Source organism: Pan paniscus, chromosome 1, assembly GCF_029289425.2.
Source record: "Pan paniscus chromosome 1, NHGRI_mPanPan1-v2.0_pri, whole genome shotgun sequence".
In the NCBI taxonomy this organism is placed as follows: domain Eukaryota; kingdom Metazoa; phylum Chordata; class Mammalia; order Primates; family Hominidae; genus Pan; species Pan paniscus.
Window position 1 is genome coordinate 118793300 of NC_073249.2, and position 9882 is coordinate 118803181.

The window sequence follows — 9882 nt, forward strand, 5'->3', positions numbered from 1 at the left end:
CTAAAAAAGAGGCAGAGAAGATTCTCGAAAGGTCAGCTCTCATATATGTATGTATATATTAAACTTAATTTTTATTATTATTAATTTTATTAGCTCTAAACCCTTTTTAATGATAAAAGTGATAACTATGGAAACGTTAGAAAAATATGAATAATGGCTTTTCATTATTGAACATCTGTCTGCTAGCACTCTTCTAAGAACATTACATACATTATCTCATTTAATCCTCACAAGACTTTAGAGGCCAAGTCTATTATTTTTCACGGAAGAGGAAATTGTTGAGAAGTGAGGTTAAGTAACTTGCCCAATGTCACCATAATACAATCACCCAAATGTTAACCTGGTATCATTTTAGTGTATAGATTTATTGCTTTTTATAAGATTATGTCATTTTATATTTATCAAGTTTGATCCTTTTTGCTGGGCATGTAGTAGCTAATGAGGATGCAGTGGTAGCCTGGCCCTTGTGCCTGTCCTTACAGAGCTGACAGTCCACTGTGTGTGTGTGTGTGTGTGTGCGCGCACACATGTGCTAACAGTGAACAGACAGTTGCAATGTGGCAAGGATTATGACGGAACATATAGAAGAACAACAAAGAAAAGTATCTTATCAAGAGAGTGCTGAATTTTATTAAACTGTGTACTGTGTCATTTGACCTATTTATATAATGAATTATAGTAATAGATTTTGTCGTGTTAAACATTCCTCAAATAAGGCTAACTTATTATGAACTATTTTATACAGAACAATAAAGAGAATAATATAACCAAAAACCATACCTACCACTGTGTTTGTCATATTTAACATTTTACATATTTGATTCAGATTTTTAAAAACAAAATTACAGGCAGCAAACATTTTCAATGTATTATTCTCTAAACCCATTTCCTCCATTCCTGCCAGAAGTAACTACTATTCTGAACTTATTATTCTCATAGAGACTTTTATATTTGCATACATTTTACTATACATATACTGTTAAAATATAGGATATTGTTTCTTATGTCTTAAGCCTTTAAATGGTGACATACAGGATTTTTTTATGACTATTTTCTAATCCTTCAATTTTTGGAGATTTATTTATGTCAATGCATATAGCTCTAGTTCAATTATTTTAACCACTGTATGGTTCCATTTAATAAATATAACTCAGTTTACTTATGAATTCTGATGGTGTTTATTTAGGTTAAAAATTTCTTTTGTTGCTAATATAATATAAAGCTGCAATGGATATTCTTGTGGGCATCTCCTTGTGTATTACTTGCGGTGGAATTGTTTGGTCATAGGCTTTACAGACATTTAACTTTAATTAAATATTCCAAATTGCTCTCCAAAGTAGTTGTACCACCTTAGATTCCTACCAGAAATGTATTTCCATTCCAACATTTGATACTGTAGTATTCTAATATTTTAATATTTTCCAAACCTATGGGTCAGAAATAGTATCTCATTATTTTTAATGTAACTAAATGTAATTAATTATATTCCTTATTACTAGTAAAACTATCTCTTCATATATTTGCTGGTCATTTGGATTTTTTTTTGTGAATTACCTGTTTATTCCTTTTGTCAATTTTTCAGCGAGATTGGTTGTCTTTTTCTTAATGGCTTGTAGGTGTTCTTTCTAAATTCTGGATATTAATCCTATGTTGGCATTATGCAATATGAATATCTTTTCCCAGCTTGTTGCTTATTTAAAACAAATTTTTGGTTTTTTTTGTTGTGCAGACATTTTAAATTTTAATGCTGTTATATTTGTCTCTTTTTCTTTTATGGTTGTGCTTTTGACATATTGAGAAATTCTTCCTTACCCTGGGGCATGAAGATATTCATCAATATCTTATTTAAATATTTAGATATTTCATATTTAGTTCTTTAATTCACCTGTAATTGATGTTTGTGTATGGTGTGAAATAGGGATTCAATTTCTTTTTTTTTCTGTATAGTCAGTTGTCCTATCACCATTTATTGGTTAGTCCCATCCTTTTCCTACAGATTTGAAATGCTTACCTCTAGTCATATATTAAATTTCCAGCTGTGTATGGGTGTGTTTCTGGTTTCCCTTTCCTGTTATATTAGTTGTTGTCTACTGTGTATCAATACCGCATGTCTTAATTACTATCACTGTATAATACATCTCGACATCTGGACTTACATTCATCTCCAATAGTGTCAATGCTATTTTTGACCCTTTCCTCTTCTATATGAATTTTAGAATCAGATTGTTTTGTTATATACATGTGCATACACATGCACACATATATATATATATCATTTTTGGAATTTTGATTGCAATTTATTGAATTAATAGCTTAATATTGGGGAGAATTGATGTATTCATGATGTTTCATCCTCTATTTCTTGAACATTTTATGTGTCTTCATTTTTTAGATCCTTCCTTTTTTCAGCAGAAAAGAGCAGCAATAACATTATTGAAAAATATCCATTGGATCTGGCGTTTGGGAGATTTCCGGGGATATCAGTGAAAGGAGTTTGAGTAGCGTGGTAAAGGGTTAAGTCAGGTTGCATAAGGCTGTTGAGTGGGTGAGGGTGAGGATGTGGGGACTGTGGTTTAAGAGAAATGGTTAATGTGGGGATGTGGTTTAAGAGAAATTTAAATGAGAAGGAGAGGACAAGTCTTTTTAAATTTTATTTTTATTATCTTTTGGTGGATAGGAGAGATCTGAGAAGTAGCCACCAGAGAAGGACATGTTGGATCTGTTATAGAGACAGGAGATGACTGATTGGGAGAAAAGGGTTCCAACAGCTCAAGACAGGGAGTCCTTGAATAAGACTCAATATTTCAACCTCTGAGTGTAGAGCACAAGAGGTGGTGATGAAAAGTGGATTTATTTATTTACTAACAAATATTTATTGAGTGTCTGTGATATGCCTGTCATTCATCTAGGTGCTAAGGATGCAGTAGTGAAGGAAATAGGCCAAAATCCTTGCTCTCATAGAGCTCACCATAAACAAGAGGAGAAAAGCAATAAACTAGATAAATAATTAAGCTATGTTAGATAATGAAAAGTGCTAAGGGGAAATGAAGCAGAGGAGGGAGACTCGTGTGTGTGTGTGTGTGTGTGTGTGTGTGTGTGTGTGTTGGGGAAATGCAATTTAACTGTGGTGAGTAGGGAATTCTTGAAAGTGACATTTGAGTAGAGATAAGGAGGAAGTAAGAGAGGGAGCTATGATGATCTTTGGGGGAAGAGCTTTCCAGGCAAAGGAAATAGCAACAGCAAAGGGTGAAGTAGGTAGTGTCTCTGACAGGGTTAGGGCATTGAGAGGAGGCCAGTGTGTGCAGAATAGAGTGAATGAGGGAGAGCGTGGTAGGAGATGAAATCTAGAGGTAATAGGAGGCCAGATCACATAAGGCTTCCAGGAAATTGTAAGAACTCTGGTTTTTACTCAGTTAAGTCATTGGGTGGTTTTAAACAGAGGTGTGACATGATCTAACTTAAGTTTTAACCATCTCATTCTGGCTGGTGTACTGCGAATAGTTTATAGCGGCAAGGGTGAAAACAGAGAGACCAATTAAGACAGTGCTGCAATAATAACAGACAAGATTTTAGGATGGCTTGCACCAGGATGGATGAGGGTGAGAAGTGAGTAGATGCCAGGTAGATTTTGAAATACTGACAAGATTTACTTCTGGATCATGTGTAGGGTGTTAAAGAAAGTGAATAGTTAAGGATACTGTCAAAGTTCTTGGTCTGAGCGTCTAGGAGGCTGTAGCTGCCTCATGTATTGAAATGAGTAAGACTGTGAGAGGAGCAGGTTTAAGAGTAAGACTGTGAGAGGGGCAGGTTTAAAATGGAGTAGATCTCAGAGTACAGTTTGGTTCTCAAGTTTCAGATGCTAATGAGACATCCAAGTAGAGATATCAAGTAGGTATCTTGAAATGAGTCTGGAGTTCAGATTTGGGAGTTACAGGCTTATAGATGATGTTTGAAGCCATAAGAATGGCTGAGAAGACCAGGGAGGGAGTACAATATGCTGGGTCCTGGAATACTCTAATGTTATGTGGCAGGGGAAATGAGGGGAAACCAGGGAAGGAGAATAAGAGGAAAGAACCAGAGAGAAAGGAAGAAAACCAGGAGAATACTTTGTTCTGGAAGCCAAATAAAGAACACATTTCAGAGAGGAGACAGTTCTGTCTGTCAAATGCTGATAGACTAAAATGAGGACAGAGAATGGACCACTGGATTTAGCGCCATGGAGGCCACTGGTGGAGTAATGGTGGTGAGAGCCTGAGAGTGGGCTCAAGAGAGAATGACAAGGAGAAGGTGGACATGCAAGGGAGACAAGTCTTTAAGGGGTGTTGCTGCAAAGGCAAAGAGAGATAAAGGCGACAGTGGGGAAAGCGGGGTCAAGAGGTTTTTTTTTTGTTTCTTTAAAGATGAGATTGCTTGCACACTCATATTTCAGGGAGAAATAGGGAAAGACATGGCCTGAAAGCGTCAGGAATTCACCTGATGGCTTGAGGAGATGCGTGAAGTTTAGCACTAGTTGCTGAGGAAAGTGATAAAGGGAGTTGACTGAGACAAGAACTTGAAATTTTGGAAGCAAAATTAGCAAAGTAATGTATCTCACTATCGTCACATTCTTTTTTTCTGTTTGCTTTGCACTAATAAACTTTCATTTCACTCAAATTAGAGCCATAATCTTCCACATTTATCTTTCCTTCCCAATAACTGAAAGGGAAAAATCCAAAATGATTAGTAAAAAAAAAGTAAGAATTAGGCTGGGCGCAATGGCTCACACCTGTAATCCCAGCAGTTTGGGAGGCTGAGGCGGGCAGATCACAAGGTCAGGAGATTGAGACCATCGTGGCTAACATGGCGAAACCCCATCTCTACTAAAAATAAAAAAATTAGCTGGGTGTGGTGGCGGGCGCCTGTAGTCCCAGCTACTCGGGAGGCTGAGGCAGGAGAATGGCATGAACCTGGGAGGCGGAGGTTGCAGTGAGCCGAGATCACACCACTGCACTCCAGCCTGGGAAACAGAGCGAGATTCTGTCTCAAAAAAAAAAAAAAAAAAAAAATTAAAGAATTAACAGACCCTCTTAATTTGTTTTAAATATTTTTAAGGTTTAAAAAGTGTTTAAAGTTTGTAATTCCCAGTAGGAAGCATTATCTGCATGAATACCCTAATGGCAAACCGCTGTAAAATGGTAGACGGGTAGAGATTATCTTCAAAGCACCCCAGCTGTCTTGATAAGGTCAGAGGTACACTGGTTTGCATAATTGCAACATCCATTAGGTGATCTAGGTTGCTTTTCCTTTATCAAGGGCTTTATTTATCAGAAAGGCATTACGCTTGACCTCCAAATTTGGCTGACAATTTACTGATGAGATTCTTAACCTTTGGGTTGCTCTGGCATTTTGACATATTTGCTGGGTTCTGGGCCACATCCTGGAAGGCCACCATAACTTCTGAACCCTGCACGGCTGTGAGAACCTCTGGTCACTAAGAATTTTGAGTCCAGGCATTCCTGCCATTCCAGACATGTCCCCTCCCATTCCAGGCATTTCTCTGAGAAAATTACCAGGCTTTCTCCCAGAAAGGCCACTTGGAAAAGAGCCATACTGAGCTCTGGATCATCTTCTGGCTTCTTCCTCCCTCTGGGATCTCTCATGCTTTTCTCGAGAGCCTTCTTAACCCTTTCTATTCTTTCTTTGATCTCTTGCTCTTCACGTTTTCACTCATACTTTCTACAATGTTCTATAATTTTCTAGGCCCTAGGTTTGAACTTCTTTCAGCATTTTACTAGCATCTTCATCATAATCCAATTTCCAAGCAAGGGCAAGAGCATGGGCTGCTTCTTCCCAAAGACCCAGAAGTCTGTGTGTGTTTTCTCACCACTTGTAAGTCTGAGCTGAATCAGGATTTATCTCAATGGCTCTGTCACAGTCTTGACTGGCAGCATTGGGCTTCTGTAATTTGATGAAGACACTGGCTTTCTTGGCACACAGAATGGCCAAGTGAGGATTCAGCTTAATGGCATCTGTGAATAAGCCACAGTTCACCATCATTTACGGTTTCAGTGGCAACCACTTTCTTACCATTTGCTGATCCATCATCTCCTCTGTTTTCTCTGCATTTTCATCTCCCATTTCTTGAGGGGCATCAGTGTCTTGTTCAATCACACCTTCATTATCAATTTCTAGATCAGTTTTCTCATTTGATGGTTCATCTATCTTTATGTTTTCTTTCTGCCTTCTTGCTATCTGTTTTTCCTTCCTTGATATTTTCTTCTGATTTAGCTTTCTGAATAGCAGGTGGTAGTTTACCCCCCATGCTCTTCATCCATTCCTTCAGGAAGTGCATTTCTTTGGTGTGCAGAACACTCAGATCCTGCTTACACATTTTCAGGAAGGCCCCAGGCTTGCTCATTTGGTGGGGATCCATGGTCAAGAGGTCAAGAGGTGGAGGGCGAAGCTTAGGGGGCTGTGGCCCAATTGCAGGCACAGGAGCTGGCTCAGCATGACTATGCAGAAGGGCTTTCTTCAAATTCTTAACTGCATACAGGAATTTGAGAAATTCTTCACTGAGAATTCCTAAAATTCTTTTTTTTCGTTTTAAAAAATTTTTATTTTACTTTAAGTTCTGGGATACATGTGCAGAACTTGCAGGTTTGTAACAGAGGCATACATGTGCCATGGTGATTTGCTGCACCTATCAACCTGTCATCTAGGTTTTAAGCCCTGCATGCATTAGGTGTTTGTTCTAATGTTCTCCCTCCCCTTCTCCCGCACCCCCTGACAGGCCCCAGTGTGTGATGTTCCCCTCCCTGTGTCCACGTGTTCTCATTGTTCAACTCCCACTTATGAGTGAGAACATGCGGTCTTTGGTTTTCTCTTTCTATATTAGTTTGCTGAGAATGACGGTTTCAAGCTTCTTCCGTGTCTCTGCAAAGGACATGGACTCATTCTTTTTTATGGCTGCATAGTAGAGAATTCCTAAAATTTTAAAAATTGACTTGAGCCAGGGACAGTGGTACTTGCCTGTAGATCCAGCTACTAGAAGGTTGAGGCAGAAGCATAGCTTGAACTTGGAAGTTCAAGACTAGCCTGGGCAACATAGTAAGACCCTGTCTCAAAAAAAGTTGGCTTCAAAACTATTATTTCATATTAATGGGAATTATATTTCCAAGAATATATGGACGTCTTGCTATTTTGGATACTGGATATTTTATAGCCATAGAAAATGTATATTGTCTTGTAAGATCCATAACCAAAAAGGGTAATTGTCAACCATTCTTTGCTAGAGAACATGCAAGAAGTTATAAAATGAGGTTATAAGACAGAAAGAAGGAGAAATGTTTAAGAAGAAACACTAGAAAATTGGGATGCAGTACTACTGACTTACAAGTTCTGTAGTTGTATAATTTATAAGGCCATTGTACACATAAACTTATTTAATAGTCTAATAGCTCTGTGTTATAGGAATTATTCTCACATAAACTGAAGTTCAGAGATGTTAAGTGGACTCTATATCACAAAAGTAACAACAGGAAGAACGCAACTACAATCCGACTTTTCTGACTTTAAGAATATGTCATTTTGATAATGTTTTTTGAAATATATGAATCATAATTTATATTTGAGCATATTCTTCTTTTTTTTTTTTTTTTTTTTTTTGAGACGGAGTCTCGCTCTGTCGCCCAGGCTGGAGTGCAGTGGCGCGATCTCGGCTCACTGCAAGCTCCGCCTCCCGGGTTCACGCCATTCTCCTGCCTCAGCCTCCCGAGTAGCTGGGACTACAGGCACCCGCTACCACGCCCGGCTAATTTTTTGTATTTTTAGTAGAGACGGGGTTTCACCGTGTTAGCCAGGATGGTCTCGATCTCCTGACCTCGTGATCCGCCCGCCTCGGCCTCCCAAAGTGCTGGGATTACAGGCGTGAGCCACCGCGCCCGGCCCATATTCTTCTTAAATAATATACAGCACGGATATTGATGGGTCCATGACAGTGGATTGGGTTGAATGGAGGAAAAATTTTTTCTTAAACTTGCAAAAAAAGATGTTGAAGAAGTTGCCCATTACTGGAAACACGTTACTGAAAGTGGTCTCTTTCTTACTATTGGTATATTTTATGCTATGTGTCATGGGCATAAAAATGTAATGCATTATAAACTATTAGATTTGCTAGTGGATCTTGCTGATTAAACAAGTGATGCTATAGAATGTTGCTTCATTAGAAATTTGTACAATGCCAAGAAGAATTGGCATATAATATCTACTTCAACCAAAGTCTCAATTTGCAAAAGGCATCCATTTATTGAGAACAACTACACTCTTAAGAGTCGATTACTCCTACTCAGCGCCATCATTCTGTAGGATAGTTGCCTATTTACTTGCCTGAAAGTAGGAATTGTGAGTTGCAGATTTAGATAATGCTTTCCCAATATTTACTGGATGAATGTATAAACCATAACTGAAATTCTCTTGAAAGAGTGGCAAGGCTCATAGTCATATATATATCATAGTCTGCATAGCATTTGCCTCCAAGTACTCTTAGAGATCTATGCTTCAAAATGTCTTAAAATTTGAAGCTGGGTGCGGTGGCTTATACCTGTATCCCAGCACTTTGGGAGGCCGAGGAGGGCGGATCACCTGAGGTCAGGAGTTCAAGACCAGCCTGACTAACATGGTGAAACGCCGCCTCTACTAAAAATACCAAAATTAGCCTGGCTTGGTGACGCATGCCTGTAATCCCAGCTCCTTGCGGGGCTGAGGCAGAATAATTGCTTCAATCCGGGAGGCGGAGGTTGCACTGAGCCCAGATCACACACAATTGCACTCCAGCCTGGGCAACAAGAGTGAAACTCTCTCTCTCTCAAAAAAAAAAAAAAAAAAAAAAAAAAAAGTCTTAAAATTGAAAACGTTTTAAAAAATTTCCTAAAAATTTTGCTTGGTGATTCCCAGTTATGATCTACACTGTTCTTCTGTGTACCACAATATGCTTCTACAACTCTGAGGTAGGGATTATTGTTCCTATGTTATAGATGAGGAAACCAAGGCAGAGAGAGGTTAAATAACTGGCCTCTTCTTTTTTTATTTTTTTGAGACAGAGTCTCTCGTTCTGTTGCCCAGGTTGGAGTGCGGTGGCATGATCTTGGCTCACTGCAACCTCCCAGGTTCAAGCAATTCTCCTGCCTCAGCCTCCTGAGTAGCTGGGATTACAGGCATGTGCCACCATGCCTAGCTAAATTTTTTGTATTTTTAGTACAGACAGGGTTTCACCATGTTTGGCTGGTTTCGAACTCCTGACCTCAAGTGATCTGCTTGCCTCAGCCCCCCAAAATGCTGAGATTACAGGTACGAGCCACTGCACCTGAGTAACTGGCCTCTAAAGGTAAGGAGGGTAGTGTAACATTTAAGATCATGAACTCTAGAATCATACTTCCAGGGTGTGCTTCTTAGTGCCCCCACTTAGTAGCCCTGTGACCTTGGAGACATCGTTTAACCTTTCTAAGCCTCATTTTTTTCAGCTATAGAGGGATATTACCTACTTCATAGGGCTGATGAGAGGATTCATGAGACAGTCGTACTAAAATACTGAATACAGTGCCTTGTGAACAGGAAATCATTAATGAATGCTGGTAGGTGGTCAGGAGCAGGGAGTTTGGAGCTAGCTTGCTTGAGTTCAGATCCTAGTTCCCCCCTTACAAGCTGTGACCCCTCTTTACCTCAGTTTCCTAATGTTTGTAAAATGATCTATGGACAGTACCTACACCTTAGGTTGTTTTGAGGATTAAACTAGTTAATATATGTAAAGCACTTGCAACAGCATCTGACACACATTAAACACCATACGTATTAGCTGTTATTATCAATTATTGGTAGGAAATAAAGAACCTTGAGCTGAAACTTGTA

At 38.9% G+C, this 9882-nt stretch overlaps 1 pseudogene; it reads right to left on the bottom strand.

Moving 5' to 3' along the window:
* Positions 1-1251: 1251 nt before the first annotated feature.
* On the bottom strand, positions 1252-6412 carry LOC100992812 (hsc70-interacting protein-like; annotated as a pseudogene).
* Positions 6413-9882: the final 3470 nt, after the last annotated feature.